This window comes from Sarcophilus harrisii, chromosome 4, assembly GCF_902635505.1.
Source record: "Sarcophilus harrisii chromosome 4, mSarHar1.11, whole genome shotgun sequence".
NCBI lineage: Eukaryota > Metazoa > Chordata > Mammalia > Dasyuromorphia > Dasyuridae > Sarcophilus > Sarcophilus harrisii.
In genome coordinates, this window is record NC_045429.1 from 94,854,629 (window position 1) to 94,877,185 (window position 22,557).

The window sequence follows — 22,557 nt, forward strand, 5'->3', positions numbered from 1 at the left end:
GATTAAAGTGAATGGATTATGATGTAGAGATCTATAAATGGCAGCAAAAAGGAAACTGGATAAAAAAGAAATTGTTGGTCAATCATTCAGTTGTGTCCAATCTTTCTGACCCATGGACCACAGGATACCAGGCCCTCCTATCCTCCACTAACTCCTCAAGTCTATCTCAGCTCATGTTCCTTGTTTCCATGACACTATCCATCTTCTCTTCTGCTGTCCCCTTTTCCCTTTGTCTTTAATCTTTCTCAATATCGGGGTCTTTTCCAATGAGTTGTCTTCTCATTATATGGCCAAAGTATTTAAACTTCAGCTTTAGTATTTGACCTTCCAGTGTATACTCTGAATTGATTTCTTTAAGTATTGACTTATTGGATCTCCTTGATATGCAAGGAACTCTCAAGTCTTCTCTGTCATTCAACTATCTTCTCCCTTCCCCTCTACAAACACTTGTGCAGCAGTGAGAATGGATACCTAATCCTTGAGTATCTTAAAGCTAAGAGAGCTTCTTTTCTGAATGAGACAATTTCATCTGAGTCTTGTTTTGAAACAGGAAAGAAGACTTAATGAATTCTAGATGTCCTCTAAAATCTATGTGCCAAAGATTTTAGAATTTTTTTAATCATCAGATCCATACTTGAAATATTTCCTGTGATGGGACCTGTTAAGCCTTACACTCTCTTAACAAATTATTCAAGAGCCCAGGGTCATTGCCATACTTATAGAAGATGCTCAGCATACCAGTGATATGCTGTATTCCTGTTGCCCAAAGATCAGCCTATCATAATTTTAATAAACTCATCAATTAATTTTTTGGCCACAGTAATTCTCAAATAACTAGTAGACTGGAGTTATGGAGCATTTGTGATCAGAGCTGGTGAAGGAAGTTTCCTACTTCAGATCAGTCACAAATCCTTGAGCAATCAAAGTAAATATTCTTTGTAATAAGCCCATCATTATTTCCTATTATTTAAAACATTAGAAGTAATTTTCCTGTTCTCATATCCCAATGTCTTAGTGACTAACACATTTTAAACATATTGAAATAATGAAAAAGAAGGAAACAATTGAATCAAAGAGACATTGATTGACTTCCAACTGAAGGAAAACACATACCCTTCTCAACGGGAGTGTTTTCTGATGATTTGCTCAAAAAATTCAAGTCATTAATTCTGTGCTCTGTCACGATGGGCAGTTAGGAATAGTCACTTCTGCCAACTTCAATTTCTTTCCTAGTAATAGCAGAATAAGATTTTTTTAAATTTCACACTCTTTACAAATGAGGTAAGAATTTACTATTTATTAGCACAATATTTACTCATTCATCTATTTTTGTTCACCAAACACATATTGGTTGAACATCTGAAATGTTCAGGACCCTATTCCTACTTACAATTAAACCAAAAAAACGCAGTCTCTGATTGGAGACTCCCCAGATATCAGTCTGGGGCCCAGCTCATTAAGAGGGTACTTAATAAATTCCCCATTTGACCCTGGGATGACATCCAAGGGCAAGGTGGGGGAAGAAGAAAAAGAAACAAGCACTTATTAAGCACTTATTATGTGCCAGGAACCATGTTAAACACTTTACGAATGTTACTTCATTTGATCCTTATAACAACTTTGTAAGTTTGGATGCTGTCATTGTCACCATTTTGCAAATGAAAATGCTGAAATAAACAGAGGGTAAGTGACTTGTCCAAGATCACACAGAAAATAGGTGTTAAAGTACAGATTTGAACTCAGGTTATCCTGATTCCAGGCTCAGAAATCTATCCAGTGATCCACTTAGCTGTAAAAGTAAGGTCAGATTGGTGACCAGGAGGCAATACAAGGAGGATGATAAAGTGCTGTCCAACAGTCTCCTCCCATGTTCCTTTGCCTTAGTCTTTAATGTCTACATAGTCTTCCTTCTCATTCCTTCCTTCTCAGGGCTTTCATCTTCAGCCCCTATTCCTTTAAACTCCTGATCCCTTTTCTTCCAACACCAAGAGCTCCACCTCCTGCCCTTTGGCACACAGTGATCCCTGATCATTATACATTTCCCCATCCCAAATCTGTTGGGACTGAACCACGGAAAAATGACTCAGATCCAGATGGCAGTCTGGGGAGGAGAAAAGGGAGGGACAGAAATGAAGGAAGAGGACACAGAGTTCTAGCTAAGTGCTCCTATTCTCCAAGCTCAGGAGATCTTAAAATAGATTAGGCTTTACCATAGATCTAAAACCTTTATCTGGCCAGTCTCCAAACTACCACCTTGTCCCCTTCTCTTAGATTTGCTAAGATTAAGGGTGATGTAGTGGATAGAATATAGCAGTTGAAATCAGCAAAATCTGAGGTCAAATCCTGCTGTAGACAACTCTTCTTAGCTGGGCAACTGAGCAAATCATTTAACCTATTATCTTCCTTCTCTGTAATATAGGGTCAATAATAATACCAACCTTTCAGGGTTGTTTTGAGGTTCAAATAAGATGACAGACAGACAGACAGAAATAGAGAGAGAAGGAAGGTAGGGAAGGAAGAAGGAGGGAAGGACAAAGTTAGAGAAAGGGAAAGGGACAGAGAGAGAGGGAAGGGGCAGGGAAGGACAGAAGGAGGAGAGACAGAGAGACAGACAGAGACGGAGAGAGAGAGCGAAGAGGAAAGAGGGGGGAGAGAGAGAGAGAAACAGAGAGAGAAAGACAAGAGAGAGAGAGAGAGAGACAAAAGAGAGAGAGAGAGAGAGAGACAAAAGAGAGACAGACAGACAGACAGACAGAGAGAACGAGAACGCTTTGCAAACTTAATCTGATCTAAGGCTGTAACTGGAAACTTGGTCTTAAATGGTTCCCAGCAGAAAAAGTAACTCTCCTTCCTGAAGTGTTCAGGAGCACCCAAAATAACAGTTTCATTCCCTGGACTTATTTCTACCCAAGCCGCCTGCTCTCTTCCGAAGCCTTCTGGGACAAATTTGGAGATCTGGACCAGGGAAGGTCCAGCCAATTAAGCAGCTTTGAAGAAAAACAACTGACTCATGTATAGGGTTGTTTACTGCCTATTGACTCGGGGACTGGCCTGACCTCAGATCCTCAGATCAGCCTGGCCAGGACCTGGACTGGAGACGAGGCATCTCTGCACAAGCACTGAGCTCTTATCCCTAGCCCTGTATCTGACCAATGGGAGATGGATAAGAAGCCCCATCAGCCTTCCTGATGAGGAACACAGTTACTTCTCACACTATATTCTGTGTGTGATGAGGAGGGCTAAATGTATATCCTTGGAGAGTTTCTAGTCTAATGGGGAAGAAAGGCTAGCTCCCTATTTGATGGGAATGACAATCTTTGTCTTCAGGAAGCTTCCAATCCGATGGAAAGGACAATCCATGCACATGTGTAGGCAAACCGTTGTGTACAGGAATCAAGCATAATAATTGAAGGACCTAAGTACAAAGATTGAACTATTAGAAATTAGATGGAGCAATAGCCATAAGTGTGTTACAGTCCTTCTGGGAATATAGCAAAAGTCTCTCTGCCTTTGTCTATAAATTATTGTAGTTCCCTTTATAAAGTAGACGTATTCCAAGCAATAGGTTGAGGGAAGAAAGGAGGTTGAGAGAGAAGCAAAAATCAATTTTGTAAATTACTTCCAATTTTCCCAATTGTTTACACAATTTGGGGACTATTTTGTCATTGTTCTGATTGGTCTTTAGCTTGAACTTTTCTATTCCTGGCTTCTCAAACCAAATAATCTATGTGCAGGAAACCCAAATTTTACATTGATGATCCCTTTGTAACCATAAGGATTTTTTAAAAAGAAATATGAATAATTGTTCCTCAATTTATGAGTTGTTTAAAGTTTGATTTTTTTTTTTTTTTTTTGCTTTTGGAAAAGTAGGACACATCTGTGTTTCCAGTGAATCTTGTGGGGAATATGTCATGTTTGCTTAAAGTTGTCATCTTTTCAGAAAACCCCTACTATAAGAAAAACTCTGACCCACATCAGTTCCATGGCTACCTCTATAGGAGTAGCTCAGTTACCTTGCTTCCTTCTCTGGGCACTAAAAAGAACCTATTCTCAATGAGAAACAGAACTGAGCCTTGGGTTCTCATTTCCCTAGGAGAATGAAGCCAGTGGATATGAACCAAATAAACTGTGAAAAATCAAGTGAGTTCTGAGACACTCCACTTCAAAAACCTCTCCTCTGCCTGGGGAAGTGAAGTAGGGTGGTTCCCCTTGCCTGCTATATAAACTCCAAACTCAGAGCTCTCTACAGCCTGGCTCTAATCTACCTTTCCAGCCTCTATTGCCAATAGACATACTATCCTCCAAACAAACTAAACTACTTAAAACTGGTCTCAGAGGCCATCTAATCCACCCTTCTCATTTTACAAAGGAGAAAATTAAGGCTCAAAAAGGGCTTTAATTTGCCTTGTTCAGAGTCAGACTGGATGAATATAAGGGGTGGGATTTGAACCCACATCTTCTGAATGTAGTCAGTGTTCTTCCTATTACTCCACACTGCCTCTCTTGCATTTCATCCTACCTTCCCCTGCCCCTGTGCACTTTCACACGCAATCCCCCATATTTTGAACAAACTTCCCTCTCCACATTTCAACCCATCAAAACCTTTTTGCTTCTTGCACATATTTAACCTGTGGTTAAATAGGTGCTTGCTGTCTTCGAGAGAGAAGAGGTCAGAAAAGAAGGGAGAAAAATTTAGAACACAAAGTTTTTACAAAATTAAGATTGAAAATTATCTTTGCATGTAATTGGAAAAATAAAATACTATTTTAAAAATCCTTTTGCTTCAATGCCCAGCACAGGTATACCCTGAAACTTTCCTTGTTTAATCCCACTCCTTGCCACTAGAAGCAATGCTTCCTTCCTTAAATTTATGGCATCATTCTGTTTGAACTTTCATTTTTTTTCAGCTTTGGTTAATGTTACTTAAATCATCATCTCGTCCTCCACCCAGAAGACTGGGCGATCTTTGAAGGCAGGGTCTCCAGTGTTTGAACCAGAGCCTATTAAACTTCACAGAAAAGGCATTTAATAAATATCTATAGCCTAGAATGGAAATATCATCAGGTTGACCATATGATTATAGCATAGCAAACATTCTTAGTGTATATATGTAGCTATGTATGTAGCACTTAGGACACAGTAAGTGTTTAATACTCTTTCATTCATTCATTCTTCTTTTGTGCTTCTAAGTCCCTTACCAGGCTGTTAGACTGATCTCAGGAAAGGCAAATTCCTTTTAATATCAGGGAGGGCAAATAGTCATAAGAAAGGCAAACTCTATTGTGGGCCAGGGTGGGGTACATTAACTGATATCATATGATCTTTTTGTTTTCTGTCAGAAATGTTAGTTTGTGTTGAACTTGTAATCAGACGAAAATTCCTGTCTCTTTTTTTTGTTCCATTTGAACTCTTGTTGTCATATCTTCCCAACACTGCAGTTGAATTTTTTAAAATTTATTTTATTTTATTTTTTTATTAATGCTTTTAATTTACAAGTTATGTGCATGGGTAATTTTTCAGCATTGACAGTTGCAAAACCTTCCATTCCAAGTTTTCCCCTCCTTCCCCCCACCCCCTCCCCCAGATGGCAGGTTGACCATACGTGTTAAATATGTTAAAATATAGGTTAAATACAATATATGTATACATGTCCATACAGTTGTTTTGCTGTACAAGAAGAATCGGACTTTGAAATATTGTACAATTAGCCTGTGAAGGAAATCAAAAATGCAGGCGGACAAAAATAGAGGGATTGGGAATTCTATGTAATGGTTCACAGTCATCTCCCAGAGTTCTTTCACTGGATGTAACTGGTTCCGTTCATTACTGCTCTATTGGAACTGATTTGATTCATCTCATTGCTGGAGATGGCCACATCGATCAGAATTGATCATCATATAGTATTGTTGTTGAAGTATATAATGATCTCCTGGTCCTCCTCATTTCACTTAGCATCAGTTCATGTAAGTCTCTCCAATCCTCTCTGTATTCATCCTGCTGGTCATTTCTTACAGAACAATAATATTCATGCAGTTAATTTTTTAAAAGCCAAATTTCATTTTGTGAATTCTAGCTTCTTGAGATCTGTGTTGCAAACTTGATTATCTCATTCATTCTCTCTCTCTTTTTTATTAACATATTTGATGTACAACCCAGCTCTTTGACATCTTCAGAGTTTCTAAGCAGGCTGTCTATGGTTTCATATAAGTCAATGATAATATATATGTGTATATATATATATGTATATGTGTGTGTAATATGTATATCATAAATAGATATAGATATAGACATATGTACAAGAAGATAGGAACCAAAATAGAACCCTGGAACATAGTTGTAGAGACGTCTTCCCAGCTTAACATCGACATATTAACAGCATTCTCTGAGTTTCCCCACTCCTGTTTGGGATCAATCAAGTAAGGATTCATGGCACATTTGGGCTGGGCATTGAAGGAAAAGGATTTTGATGGGTTGAGATGGGCAGAGGGAAATCTATTCTAGATATGGGGAGTTATATGTGAAAATATATAGGGGCAGGGGAAATCAGGGTAAGGGGCAAGGGATACAATGAGAAGGAATAGGGAAAATGCAGTAATAGGTTACACATCTATCTCATTCCTCTCTCAGTCAGCTTCTGTTTCTCCATCTTATTCACAAGAACAACATTATCAAATACCTTGCTGCAATTTAATCTAGACACACTCTGACTGAGTTCCCCCAATCTATCTATCAGCCTAGTTATTTATGCTGTGTTAAAGCATCAGCCAGGCCCAGGTCTCTGTGTGAACTGAGCCAGGTGGAGAGGGGATGGTTAAAGCTGAGACAATGCTACGTCCTAGTCTGGTGATTAATAACAGGAAGAGTTGAAAGTGGTACAAATATGGAAGGGTCAAACTAGGGGAAGCCAAAGCAATTTAATTATAAGGGGAAATGGGAAACCAAAAATCATTCTGCAAAAGGGGTAAAAGCAAAATAGTATAGTTTTTTTGTTTTTTCTTTTTTGCTGAGGCAATTGGGTTAAGTGACTTGCCTGGGGTCACACTGCTGGGAAGTGTTAAGTGTCTGAGGTCATATTTGAACTCAGATCCCTCCTTATTTCAGGGGTGGTGCTCTATTCACTGCGCCATCTAGCTGCCCCTAGCAAAATAGTTGCAGATAGGTTTGAGTAGCCTTTTTCAGATCAGGAGAGATCAGAGCCAAGCAAGATGCTGAGTAACAATAAAAGATGGAGGCCAAAAAGGAGAAAGGGGAGGCTCCACTAAGGAAGGCAAGCAGCATGAGATATAGCAATAAAGGATAATCCAAAAGCTTAAACATAAATTCAGGGAGAGAACATTAATTTTTCAAGAAAACAAATCAGCCTCGTAGAGTAGGGAAATTAGTTAGATTGGAGATCTGCCATCAAGACTGAGCCCCGTCATTGCCTATATGACCTTAAGCAAGTGATTTCTCCTCCCTGAGCCTCAATTTTCTCATCCAAAAATGGTCTAAATTACTTTTTAGGTCCTTTTCTTCTCTAAATCTATAATCCCTTCATTCTAAGAGAATCAAGTTCTGAAGCATGAAGCTTCAAAGGAGGAATTTCTATCAAAAATGATTCTTTAGCTAGTTTAATACTTTCTAAAAGACAGCAGCTGCTTATACCAGTAGGACAATGTTGACTATGCCTCTTTTCCCCTTCATATATATGTATATATATATATGAAATATATATTATATATGGGATATATATGCATATACATGCATCCATTCGTTTATTTTTCAAAATACATTTATAAATTTTTATGTCCTATTTTATATTAAATTTTAAAATAATAATTATTATTTATTTTCAAAATACATGCAAGGATAGTTTTCAACATTCACCCTTACAAAATCTTGTGTTCCAAATTTTTCTCCGTCCCCCCTTCCCTAGACAGCAAGTAATCCAATATAGGTTAAACATGTGCAATTCTTCTAAACATATATCTACATTTATCATGCTGCACAAGAAAAATTAAATCAAATCCCCCTTTTTTTTTAATGCAATGGAGCTCCAAGAAACAAGTAACTATTTTTGACAACAGTAATCTTATTTTTTTTAAAAAGGAAACAAAACAAAATTACTATGGCATGTATTAGGCATCCAGGTGATACAGTAGTTAGAGTGCTGGACCTAGACTCAGGAAGACTGCTCTTCCTGAGTTCAAATCTGGCCTGAGATAGTAACTAGCTGTGTAATCCTGAGCAAGTCACTTCACCCTGTTTGCCTCAGTTTCCTCATCTGTAAAATAAACTGGAGAAGGAAATGGCAAACCACCTAGTATCTCTGCCAAGAAAACCCTAATTGAGATCTTGAAGAGTCACACATTACTGAACAACAACAATGGCATATATTATTCCGAGTGTACCCACAATAGCTCTCAGTATTTGCCACTTTCTTTTTAAATGTTCACAAGCATCTACATAGTAATCGAGTCTAGAATTTTGCTGGAAGTTGACTGTACACTCACATGTTTAGGAGTTCTGGAAACCGAGTTTCTAGAATGTACTTTTTTCCTATTTCTTATTTCTTCAATTCCTGAACACTTTTCTGATTTACCAACAGTTTTTCAAAGATTATCAGTGGTACCTTATACATGAGAGGATATTTAAAGTAGCACTCCATTCTCATGCCATCTTGAACTTGCCATCTATCTTGAACTTCTACTCCCTATTAAATCATGATTATTCTATACTTTTCAGTGTTGATCGCAAATATTTAGAGCTGGAAGACATCTTAGAGCCCAAAGAGTCCCACTTTCTCATTTTATAGAAATTGAAACTGAGAAGTTAAGTGACTTTGGCTCACACAGCTACTATCTAAGATAGGATTCTAGTACTAGATTCCTTACTCTAAGTCCAGGGATCCATCCACTACAGTGATTGGCATAGGGCCTAGCATATAGTAGGTGCTTAATAAATGCTTGTTGACTGACTCACATACCACTTAGGTAACTTCTTATAGGCAAAACAACCGCAGAGCACTTTTAACTTTATCTCTTCCTTGTTCCTCTTTCTTTCAATCTGAACTGATCCATTTTTTTTTTATCCTTAACATTTTTCATATGGTTCAGTTTCTTCCAGATATGAGCCTTCCTGAGGCTCCTCTTATAGTTCTTTCCTATTATTTATTTACTCATTCTTAGAATTTCATATTTATCATCTAGTACAAAAAGCTGAATCCTGACTGTAATATCCCTAACAAACGGTCATCAAAGCTCTACGGGAAGGTCTCAGAAAATAGGAAATTCCCTCCCTTCCAAGGCAACCTAATCCAGTCATCCTTGCTTCTAGCAAGACTCAACTTTTGCTGCACACCTCTCTTGTCCTTCTACTTTTGATAGCTTTTTTCTCTCCATCCTCAAATTAACTTATGTTTCCATCAGAGATTCATATTGAGAAGGAACTTTAGAGATGGGTCATCAAGTTCAGCTATGTCATTTTAGGAACCAAGAACTGAGGCCCAGAAAGTTAAGTTATTTGCCCAAGGTCACACAGCCAATAAGTGTCCATGGCAGGATTTAAACCTAGCACTTCCCAGAATCCAAATGCAATTCTATACCAAGCTGCCTCTCTGTGTGGTTTTTGCCTCTGTAACCCCAGTACATATCTCAGTGCCTTGAACAAAGTAAGGCTTAATTAATGTTTGTTGAATGAATTGAAGTCTATTAATTTCCAAGAGTCTGAATGTTCTCATCTGTTCAATTAGAACAATCAAACATAGTTTACCTACTTCATGGAAATGAAATGCTTTCTAAATTGGAAAATTCTATGTGGAGGTAACATCATAGTAATTTGTGAAGTTTTATACTTGACCATTTTCTCCCCAGGACAGCTGAAGGCAGCTGTCCAGCCCATTTCTCCATCACCCTACGCCTCTTAGCTTTCTCTTCTCCCTGATTAATGTCCTCAGCTCCTTCTATAATTCTTCATAGAAAAAGGATTCTGGACCTTTGTTCATCCTAGTCCTTCCTTTCTTGGTATATTTTGGTTTGTCAAGTGATTTTGAAAATGTGGTACCTTGATGTGAGCCCAATATTTTAGCTATGGTCTGCTCTAGTATATCATGACTGCTCTCTATTCACACAGATAAGTGAGAGTTAACTGTCGACAATCCAAGGTGACAACCCAAAGAATTTCTACCACTTAAGGAAGAAATGTCCGTTTTCTAAAAATAGCAGATGTTGGGATTTTATCTAATCAAGTGAAATAAGGAACTCTCCCAGTCACCTGCTTTTCCATTCCTCATTTCCCTCCCTCCCCATCCCAGGATCATGGGAGGGAGTGGGGAAGTATTAGTTACATTTAATCTGTAAAAATAGTAAAAATGGGGGATTGAGCAAAATAATCACTAAGATCCCTTCCAACTCTCACTTCTTTGATCCCAGAAGGCGTCTGTTTATTCTCATGTCCCTTTTTGTAACATGGCAGATTGGACAAGCCATATCCTTCCCTGCAGGCAGTTATGAGAGTCTTCCGTGTGGTAACAAGGCTGGAACTTCACAAAGGCAGCATGATAATGTGAATTGCCCTGGATAGTAGTCCTCTGGGACATGGGCTGAGGCCCTCAACACTTTTTTCCCCTTTTTGCAAGACAATTAGGGTTAATTGACTTGTCCAGGATCACATAGCTAGTAGGTGTTAAGTCACATTTGAACTTAGATTCTCCTGAGTCCAAGGCTGGTGCTCTAGCCATTGAACCATCTAGCCGCCTCTTCTACAACACTTTTAAATGAAATGAGCAAGCTCAAACTTGAAAGGACACAAAGTTAAACCGTTATTTGCCAGGACTTATCATTTCTTTTTTTTTCCCTTTATTAAAGCTTTTTATTTTTCAAAATATATCTTGTCACATAAGAAAAATCAAATCAAAGCAGAAAAAAAGAAGTAAAATAAAATGCAAGCAAATAACAACAAAAAGAATGAAAATGCTATGTTGTGAACCAAACTCAGTTCCTACAGTCCTCTCCCTGGGTGCAGATGGCACTCTCCGTCACTAAACAATTGGAACTGGTCTGAAACATCTCACTGCTGAAGAGAGCCACGCAGGACTTACTATTTCTACAATTTGTTTCGTGTGTGTGTGTGTGTGTGTGTGTGTGTGTGTGTTTGAATAGTCTAGTCTTCTTGTAACTGTTCTCCAAAAGTCCCTTCTCCAGATCTGACAAGTTAGCTCCCCTCTTCTCCTCCTTTTTCCTTCTTCCTTCACCTTTATTCCCTCCTTTCTCCCCTCCTCCTAGCTCTGGAATTGATTTTGGACCTCAGGACCCAGATGGGATTAGTTTCCTCCTTGACTTTAAAGTGTCATGACAGGAAATGTAAGCAAAGTAAGCCCATAAGCCCCTGCTCTCAGAAGCTTCTCTGAACCTGCTCTTTGCTCCAGGAATCTTTAAGCCCAGGGTTTAAAGAGACATTTCCAACCTTACTGGCAATCTTATCTTCTGGAAGTCACTCTGAAGAGCAGTTGGACCAGGGCCATTTACCCCCCTTAGTTGGTGGACAGCTACTCTTGGAAACCTAGCAAAATGCACACCTGACTCCAACTACCTCAGAGTACAGACTTAATGGTCGGTCCCCCACTAGGGAAGGATCCTTCTGAGGAAGAGGGGGAGAGAATGCTTTAGTGTGAATTTGAACAAAAGGGCGGCTGAACAATGTTGAGAAGAGAGCAGCTCTATTCCTCATCTCTCCTTCCTTGTTCTCTCCATCCTAATAAAGCCCCAGGAATCTGGTGTAGCAGACAGTTGGCTCATGGTAGTTGTGCCAACATTGGCATGTACCCACAAAACCAAAGTGCCTGGGAGAGGTCAAATGAGGATCCATCCTTCCTCCAGTCAAGCTTGGAGAGAAAAATTGGTTCCTCCCACTGATTACAATCTAAGTGGGGACAGAGGAAAATAAAAATAAAAATAGTATTATATCATGCTTTGAGAGGTAGGATTTTATTATTATCACATTTTGTTATTGTCCTTGTTCATTCTTGTCCATTGTGATCCCATTTGGCGTTTTCTTGGCAAAGATGCTGGAGTGCTTTGCCATTTCCTTTTTCAGCTCATTTGACAGATTAAGAAACTGAGGCAAACAGGATTAGGTGACTTGCTAGTAAATTTTTGAAGTCTTAACTTCCTGACTCTCAACTCTACATCACCTAGCAGTTCCTTAATCCCCATTTTATTGAAGGAAAATGAAGCAGAGAGAGATTAAATGACTTGTCTGGAGTCACATACTGCTATTCAATATCTGAAATAAGATTTGAATCCCAGGCTTCCTGATACCATATCTTGTTCTGTATTTCCTAGGTAATCAAGGCTACACAATATGCACAAGAGATTCATGACAAGATACAAGACACATTAGACATGTATCTAATAGAAACGACTCTCTTTGTGTATCTATGGATCATACCAACCCTTGAGAATCACCAAGCTTATTCAAGTATTGTAGCCAATAAAACAACTTCTTTGTGGAATAGGAGGAGAAGAACAGGATTAGGAGTCAGGGGATATGAGTTCCAGTTGTACTAGATCTAGGTAGTACAATGGATAGATTACTGGGTCTGGAGGCAGGAAAACCTGAGTTCAAATTCAACCTCAGACATTGAATATCTGTGTGACCCTGAGCAAGTGACTTAACCTCTGCTACAGTTTCCTCATCTATAAAAATGGATACGTAATAGCACCTGCTTCCTAAAGTTACCAATGAGATAATAGTTATAAAACACTTAGCACAATATTTGGTACATTGTAGGTGCTAATAAAAGGACAAGTAAATGTCACAATGGCTAGAATTCTAGGCTTAGAGTCAGACTCATCTTTATGAATTCAAATCTGGCCTTACTAGCTATATAATCCTGAACAAGACACTTAATATTTTTGCCTCAACTTTCTATTCTGTAAAATGATCTGGAGAAGGAAACGGCAAGCCTTGCCAATCTCTGTCAGAAAATAGGGTCATGGACTGAGTGTGGATCGCAACATAGAATTTTCACTTCTTTTGTTGTTTGCTTGAATTTTGCTTTTTCTCATTTTTTTTTCCTTTTTGATCTGATTTTTTTTTTGTGCAGCAAGATAATTGTATGAATATGTATGCCTTATTAGATTTACATATATTTTATCATGTACATGGATTATTTACTGTCTAAGGGAGGGGCGGAGGGGGAGGAAGAAGGAGAAAATTGGAACACAGGTTTTGCAAAGGTCAGTGTTGAAAAATTATCCTTGCATATGTTTTGAAAAAAAATAAAAGGCTTCATTTAAAAAAAAAAAGAAAGAAAATGGGGTCACTAAGAGCTGGACACAGCTGAACACTGAAAAGTGCTTAATGAATGCTTTTTAAAATTTTCTTCTTTCCTCTACCACAAATACTAACTCATCTAGGCTCACACAGCTAGCAAGTATCTGAGGCAGTATTTGAACTCAATTCTTCCTGGCTTTGGGTCCAGCCCTTCTTTTGGCACGTAGCTACCTCCTAGCATTACTTACTCCCTCTAAACTCAAATTTCCTCCTCTGTAGGATGAAAGAGTTGGTTAGATGATATTGAAGGCTGCGTCCAACTCTAAATTTGCTATTCCATGATCCCATAACGTTATCTTTTTTGCTCAATTTAGAGAGATATAGACTGGGTAATAACATAGTTAGATGGATCCAGTCAGACCCAAAGGATATTGGTTACTGGCTCATGCAACCTAATCCACTTGCTGCTCCTAATCAAGACATTCCACCTCTGGGTCCATGCCTTTATACTGGCTCTCTCCCAGGCTTGAAAAACTCTTCCTTGTCACCTCTTATCTTTCCTGAATTCCTTCGAATCTCATTTTAACTTACATTTTCTTCTAGAGGACTTTCCCAGATTCTCTAGCTCTACCAATGACTTCCCCTCTGAGATTATCACCCATTTTCTTTGTCTCTCTGTGTCTCTTTCTGTCTCTGTCTCTCTCTCTCTTTTATTTGCCCTCTTTATCTCTCTTTCTATCTGTGTGTCTTTTGCTCTTTATTTCTCTCTTGTTTTCTTTCTCTTTATTTCTGTCACTGCCTCTCTATAATATTAAATACATGCACATGTGCACAATACATATGTGTATATATACACATATAAATAATCAGGTACAGTAAGAATTAGAAATATCTTATATGTACCAAATTATTTATATGTTTTCTTCCTTTGTTAGAATGAGTATTATTTGGGGGGACTGTTTTTACCTTTATTTTTATCTTTAGCATTTATACAGTGTTTATAATATAGCAAATACATGCTTTTGGATTGATTGATTGATATGGTAACCAAAAAATGAATGCAATATTAGGTAGAGCTAATAGAAGTATAGCATCCAGACAGAGTGAAAAAGTTCACTGGTCAGACCATATCTTAAATCAGTGTCCTATTTTGGGACCCACATTTTAGGAATGATGTTAATAAAATCAAGTCCAAGGAAAGATGACTGGGATGGTGAAAAGATTGGAAAACATGTCTCTGAAGTTTGAGAAGGTTTATTTTAGGGGGAGGGAGAGGGGAAGAGACTTGGAATGAAATAATTTTGTTGTTGTTCAGTTATGTCTGACTCTTCTTGACCCCATTGGGATTTCCTTGGCAAAGTGGTTTGCTGTTTCCTTCTCCAACTCATTTTACAGAAGAGGAAACTGAGGCAAACAGGGTTAACTGACTTGCCCAGGTCACACAGTTGTAAGTGTCTGAGGTTGGATTTGAACTTACAAAGATGAATATTTTTGAATCCAGATCTGGTGCTCTATGATGACACCTAGCTTCCCCTTAAGGAAAGGAATAGCACTCTTTAAATATCCCAAGGGTTTTCATTTAGAAAAGAAATTAAACTTGTTAGATTTAGCCTGGAAAAAGATATAAAAGCAATAGATAGAAGTTATCTATAGGCAAATTTAAGCTGAATGAAAGGAAAAACTTCCTAACTAGAGACACCTCAAAAGTAAGACTTTTATTGCCTCTCAGACCAATGAATTTCCCATAATTAGATGCCTAAAAATATAGAATGATCTTTGTACTAGTCACTGTTCTAAGAATGTTGAGGAGTGAAAAAATGAATAAAGCTATATTCTTGCTTTCAAGAACTTTTTAATTCAGTAAGAGATGAGTTTTCTGCAAAATAGATCATAAGTAGGTGAGGTGCAAAATGTCCTAAGGGATCAGAAGAAAATTATTTCAAATTGGGAATGGTTGAGGAAGCCTTTATGAATGGGGTATGTTTCAACCAAGACCTAGAATGGAAACAAAAAGGTGCTGGATGAGTTTGGGGAAGGACAAGTGGCCCAAAATGGCAGAAATGGTGTTTTTTTTATTTTGAAAACATTTTCTTTTCAACATTATCCCTTGCACTCACTTCTGTTCCGAATTTTTCCTCCCTCTTTCCACCCCCTCCCCCAGATGGCAAGCAGTCCTACACATGTTAAATATGTCACAGTATATCCTAGATACAATATATGTGTGCAAAACCAAACAGTTCTCTTGTTGGCAGAAATATTGAGTTGGTAAAGTGGTTTAATGTGACATTAAACTAAATGATTATGTACTTTTTAGAGGAAAACCATGCTATCCTTCAGGTATGATTCTGCTACTGCATAATAGTTCCTAGGTAGAATACAGGCATTGAATTGTTTATCCCATAGTGGTAATGGATATTTGCCCTTAAACTAGAGATGGATGGTTATTAGAGTGTAGCCTCTGGCTGGGTGATAGTAAAGCCAATGGGGCTGTAGAGTGGGTCAAACCGATGACCTTGGCCTGGTTGTCACCGTGCTCTAATCAGTGGAGAGAACTCGGGTTGCTGTTTGTGTGTCTAAGGGGAAAGGACACAGCGTGATCTGGGTTGGGGGGAACCTTCAGATGAGGTGTCCACATGATCTATTCAGGGATAAGATCAGTGTCCCCAACAAGGGAAGGGAGGAGAAAACCAGGTACTACAGAGAGGAGGCATCTGCTATCTGGTTGCCATGACAACTGATGCAGGCTAAGGAGGGGCCATCTTTGCCAGTGTGTCCTAGTAACCCACAAGCTAGCTACTCAAGTTTTCATTGTTACTTGGTTGTATTATTTGATTGAATCTTGGGATATGAGCAAGGGGAATGGAAATAACCTTCCATGTGCGTGCAACCTACTTATCCCCTGGCTTCTTTGCCCCTACTTGTCTTTTCTCTGCCTTTCTCCTTTCCCTCTATACATCCTGTGCTCTGTGGTGAATTAATAGAGTCCTGGTTTGGGATGGAGACAGGAAAGGGGAGAAAGAATAAAACTAGAAAAATCAGATTCTTGGAATTTTAAAAGTGAAGAGCTGACAGAGTCCTCCAGGACGTATAATAGATGTATTTCCTAGAGGAAATGTGCTAGAAGAGAAATAACATTGTGTTTGGATTTAGAAGATCAAGGTTCAAATCTTGGCCCTATGATTTATTAGCTGTGTGATTATGAGCAAATCACTTATTTTTATGAACTTCTATTTCCCAATCTGTAAAATGGATTTAATAGTGCATGTTATAACAGCCTCAGGGGATTGACTAAAAATAATATGCATATTAATGGGACCTATTATTATTAGTAACCCAGTATTTCATGCCAATTTTCCTATGTGGAACCCCATTTCCTGATTCTGCCAAATCAAACCTCTCTTCTTCCTCAAAAGTCATCTTAAAAACTCACCTCTTCCAGAAATATTTTCCAAATCTAACCTACCTAATTCTTCTTGGTACCTTATTCAGTGTTACCACAGTAAGTCTGAATTAGTCACTTAACATGTCTAAACTTCATTGTACTCATCAGTAAAATAGGCCAACAATCCTACCCCACAAGGTTGTGAGGAATGTGTTTTGCAAATTTTAAAATACTAATCGAAATGAATGATTATTATAGCTTTCACATACAGATCATACTATGTAAATGTGTACTTTGTACATTTCTGTGTAATTCTCCTCGAATTATCTTTCTCCATATTTTACCTTTCTCCGCTGACCTTGGAGCTTTTTGAGGACAAAAACTATGTCCTCTCTATCTTCTGGATCCTTCTCTTCCCAGCATCCATTAAACTAAAGATGACTGACTCAAGTCATCATCTAGGATATCCTGAGATGCTACTAAGTAAATCTTCCAGTCTCAGCTTCAGCCTCTAGGCTGAAGTGTGCATCAAGGGTCATGCTCTGTGGTATCTAAGGAAAGGGACTACAGCCAGGAGCTCTGAGCCACACGGACAGAGAACACAGCTTAACTTTGGTGAATACAGACCTTGTTTGAATCCTCTCTCAAAGGCAGAGCTGTTCCTGAGATGTCCATGTGGGGCCAGCCTTTGCCCCCTGGGCTATCAAGTGTCCCTGATTGGGCGGCAAAAAGCTATTCAGTGTAAGCAGTCAAGAGTCCAACAGACAGGTCGAGGGGCTCCCTAACTGAGTAGCTGCAAGGAATGTGGGTCACCCGAGAGGGAAGCCACATGAAACGATTGTTTCTGTATGTAGCTGGGAGTGAGGATGGCATAGAAATGAACAGACACAGAGGCTGTGGTTGGAAAAACAGACAGATACCGAGGGAAGAAGGTGAGAGAAAAGTGGGTGTCAGACCCAGAGAAATTAGGTGCCTGAGAGACAAGTCAGTGCCAACTGCATATGTGAGACAGATAGAGAGAGGGAATGTGGAGAGGCAGACACAGGGGGATGTGTGGCAGATAAACACAGAGTGCGCATTTGTGATGCTCACACAAAAGGCTATGGATGAGAGAAACAGACACTGTGTGTGAGGGATTCACAGAGAGAGTGTGTGAGAAGGAAGGAGCAGATACAAAGAGGCTGTGTGTGCATAAGATAGACATACAGCAGGGCAAAGAGACATACAGAGAGATTCAGTATGGGGCACCCAGATATACAGAGAAACTGTGTGTCTGAGCAGCGGTTGGACACTTGAAAGACACATACAGTGAAAAGTAGTCAGCTCTAGCTCATGGGACTGGACCCAGAGTTGGGGAAGCCACACAAACCCATCCTGCCATCCTTTCTCCCTTTGGCTGATACAGGACTGAAAGGGTTCCTTTTCTCTGCCTGCTGCCTCTCTCATATAGAAAAATGTTGAAATTCCGCAAGACTTAGCCTAGGAGAAAAGACTTCTCCCAAACCTAATTCCCACTGTCATTTACTGACAACCCCTTTCCCCGGAGCTCTTTTCTCACTGGTCACCTTTCCCCTGGAGTTCTCATCTCAGACTTCCTCACTGAGATGTCCCTGGCCTCTGTCACAAGCACCCAAAGATATGATGACATGGAACAATTTTGGAATGAAATTAAGCTGCACAACCGCAAGCCCACACATACACAAAACCACACTCGGGGTCAGCCGGGAAGAACCTACTCTGTAATAGTTTTCTGGGGTGTGGTTTTATCTTTCTGGAACCATAAAAATGGGAGGAGATCAATTAGAAACTGACCACCTTGATTTTCTCTCCCACTCTCATCCTGAAAAATTCAATATGTCCCAAAATGCACCCATGGAATGGTTTTATCATGTATTGGGCTACTCTACACAGCCACAAAGAGAATATGTTCTTGGTATTTCTTGATCTGAGCTTAGCTAGAGTTCTAGAATCAGAAACCCAGAGTCTAGAATCCTTTGGCTGAGAGATCACCCCTTTTTGAACACTTAGCAGGTTATTCTTTAGGATGGGGAATCTTTGAGTAATTGGTGGTCAGCCTGCAATACTCCATTTCCTTTGTGTTTTCTCCTCTCTCCATGGTCAGCCTTCATGTCCCTGGCTTTTGTTCTCTCCCAGAGCTTAGGGACTGGTTGGGTGGCTGGTGGGTGGGGAGGCTGTTCTGAAATAACTAATCTTCAACCTCAGGAATCTCTCAGGCTGAAGGATTTGCTCTCCCATACACACATGCACACGTACATGCACATGAATACACACACACATATTCTGCCTGCTGCAGCCAGCTGTGGACCTCAGGATATCCTGTCTGTGGGTCAGGCAAACTGTCAGGCTGTGACTGATCTTCACACACACCCCCAGAGAGCTGTAGCCCTTCTCCCACCTCTTGTTCCCACTGCCCAGGAATGATCCTGCCCCCACATCCCATATCCAGGTCTCATTTGGGTTCTTAGGGTAGAAGGACAGCATGGGATTCGTACTGACCAAGTCAAATCCTTTCAGTGGATGGAAATACAGAGTTCTGTTGGCTAGGTATAGAGAAGGCCTGGTATAGTGAGGCTACCCTTCATGCTATGTCTTCCAGCTGTGGGGAGAGTGAGAAAAAGCAGGAGATTCTCTGAGGTTGTGTAAATATTTATGGAATAGTAATATAGCTAGGGTCAGCCCACCCCTCTGACTGGTTCCCTTGCTAAGCTGGAGAAATAGCAGCTGGAACTGAGTCTGGACCGACTAGTTTTAGGAACTCAAAGACTGTTGGCATGTTGATCCTGGAGCCAATACCCTCTCCCTCCCCTAGCCCTTCATTTAGTCCAGAAATAAGTGAGCCTTTAACTCCCACTTAGGATAAGGAAATGGACAGGAATAGGACTTATCTGCCCAATTTTAGAGTATGTCAGTTCTGACACTAATGGAGGAAGCATTAGGAGGTGGAAGGGGGGAGGTCTCCTCTAGAAGGGGAAGTATTTATCCTTCTGGCATCATAAAAAGGGGAAAAGGAGACCAAGTTTAGAAACTGACCACCTTCATTTTCTCCCCCACTAGTCTCCCCACTCCCATCCTGAAAACCTCAGGATTTTGTCCCAAATGCACACATGGAATGATTTTCCCATGTGCTGGGCTACACCCACAAGGAAGTCTTTCCTGGTATTCCTTGATCTGAGCTTAGCTAGAGCTCCGGAACCAGAAACCTGGAGTCTAGAATCCTTTGACTGAGAGATCACCCCCATCCTTAGCTCAGTCAGATGAAAAAGAAGGAGATCTTGGGAGCCATGATCAAGGATTCTATGGAACATCAATGAGTCAATTAAAAGATTAGGAATCAGAAATCAAGAACCTGTTGGTGATCAGGAACACCCCCTTTAGTTGTTGTAAAGATAAAATAGCCAGTATGAAAGTGCTCTGAAAAATATTTTTAAGGGGAGGAGGTAAGAGCCCTCTATTCATAGATTCATAGATAGATAGAATTGACATTATTATTGTTATTATTATTATCAGTGATTCTATCAGAGGTGCAAGTGAAGATTGTAAGAACTTTGGAATCTAAGGCCAGGGCCAGAATCTGAGAATTATCAGGGAATGCCGTAACTCCCATCTCCACCCCCCATGGAACCTCTTACCACATCCTGGAAAGGGTTAAATCCTGGTTCCTCTTCCCTCAGTGCCCTTCCCTCCCACTGCCCTACCATTCTGGTTTAATTATTTCTCTGTGTAATCAGCCCTTTCTCTGCATCAAAATGCCAGGCCTCCAAAGCCCAGCACAGGGTATATTACCTTGCTGTAAGAGTTTTAATTGCTCTTTGTCCTGGGCTTGCCAAAATGCTGCCTGTTCCTAGCTTGGCAGGGGTGGGGGTGGGGAAGAGAGAAGAGCTCAGGACCCAGCTCTCAAGCATGAGCACCGAGGGGAAGGTTCCCCTTTCCTGGGTACCCATGATCTTGTACAGTGGTACACATTCTGCTATTCAAAGAAGTAGAAATAAAAATAATTAAATCATCTCCTAATTAACAAGAAAGGCAGAGAAATGAAGAGACATCCAGGGAAGAAGAGGCAGATAGATGCTTGCTTTGGGACTCTAGCTGCTAAAGGCCATATTTTCAAATTTCACCAGAGAGAATCAAAATCTGTAGAAATAAAAGGAAGTGAAATTTCATGGAAAAAGCATTTGTTTAGGAATTGGAAGACCTAATTCTCCAATTCACAGCCTATGTGACTTTAGATATTTTATTTTCCTCTCTGGTCCATTTTCTTATCTATTAAATGAAGGAACTGGACCATATAAACTCCAATTTTCTTCTCACTCTAACTCATAGGATTTTGACCAAGATCTGAGCTGGACGTTCATTCAGCTGAGGATAGCTGTAGGCTTCTAGTCTTGGCTGGTAGCATGGACTGCATACAATAAGGAGATTTGCTCTTTCTTCTGCCTGTCCCTGATCCTACCTAACCCTTATCTGTCCACTTTAGAGACTGAGATTAGGGAAGATAGCTATGTCAGAGATAGGAATCCCCTCTATGCACGCAGATACAAATCCCCCAGAATTGTGGTGGGGAGAAGAGGTGATCTTTAGAAGCTTATTAGTTTTATGACCCCAGACAAGTTCCCTTAACCTTTCTGTACCTCAGTTTCCTCATCTGTAAATTAGGGATAATAATAGCATTTACCCCAGATTCAAATGAAATAACACTTGTAAAGTGTTCTGAAAACCTTAAAGCCCTCTTATAAGTTCTAGGCTCACTACAGCATCCCACAAATATACCTTAGTGTCTCTGTAACCAACAGCTCTCACCTGATGGGACAATATTTATGCTCAATGGCTCTTCAAAGATTCTAACCTAGGAGGAAAAGAGAATAACATAGGTTGTCAGAGGGCTTCCAAATTAAGACCGACATTTAATCCAGCTCTTTTTCCTTCTCTTTCCTTGGTTTCCCCCTCAGTAAAGAAAGCCCTCTGAGGAGGCTGGCACAGAAGCCGAATGAGATCATTTTCTGCCAAAGGCTCTCTGGGTGAAACACTTTAGAAGAGGACAGAGGGCAACTCTGTGAGATAGATGGGCCTTTATCCTCTGTCTTTCTCTTCTGCCCCCTCTCTTTGGCTAGGCTGCCTTCTGGAAGAGCTCCTCGCCCCCTTCCCTCTCTGCAGGTGGTTCCCCCCTCTGCCATGTGTGCCTCAGCTGTCCCTAACTCTAGGCAGCCAGTGCAGAACAACACAAGAGCCCTTCGCAGCCCTGGTCATGATTCCTGAGGCTTTACCACAGTGAAGAGTTTCGATCTATTCTGGCTACCACGCTCCCATAAATGCTCCCCACACACATACTGTGTCACTACCATCATTTTCCATTCTCCTCCCTTCATTCCAGGAAAGGTTAGGACCTCTTCACGTGCAGGAGTAAAGCACAGATTACAAGAGAGCCTGTGATTTCTTTATCTGCACAAAAAGGTCTCAGAAGAGCAATCCCTTCAGAACTGCAATCCAGTTACCAAAAGTGCCCTAACCCATTGACTCTAAAATAACAGGTGCTAATTTACATGCCATTCATTTAAGTGGAAGCACTCTCCAGGCTCTATCCTTTCCCAGGAAAGCCCCCCAGCTCTGTACTGTCAGGTGGGGTGAGCCCAGAATAGGGGGACAACTTTGGTTGGGGTCCACTTGAGTGCCCTTCCTGGTCTCTGTTGCCACACTTTCCCCATTACGACTGGTAAAGAAATAGAAGGGAATTGAAGCGCTTCTGCCCAAAGCTCTCCTCAACCCTAATGAGTTGAAGAGCTTGTATGAAGCAAAAGGAAGACTTGGATTCTGAAAGCAGGTGGCAGGCACACAGGATTCTAGAGGGCCTTGCTGGTTTAGGGGAAGGGGTTGAGAACTAAGAGGTTTTCTGAGAGGATCCCCCT

The 22,557-nt window shown here is 40.2% G+C and overlaps 1 protein-coding gene across 7 annotated transcripts in view; it reads left to right on the top strand.

The window, feature by feature from the left end:
- NAV1 (neuron navigator 1) overlaps positions 1–22,557 on the top strand; it is a 352,671-nt gene that overhangs the window by 240,633 nt on the left and 89,481 nt on the right. The window lies entirely within an intron of this gene.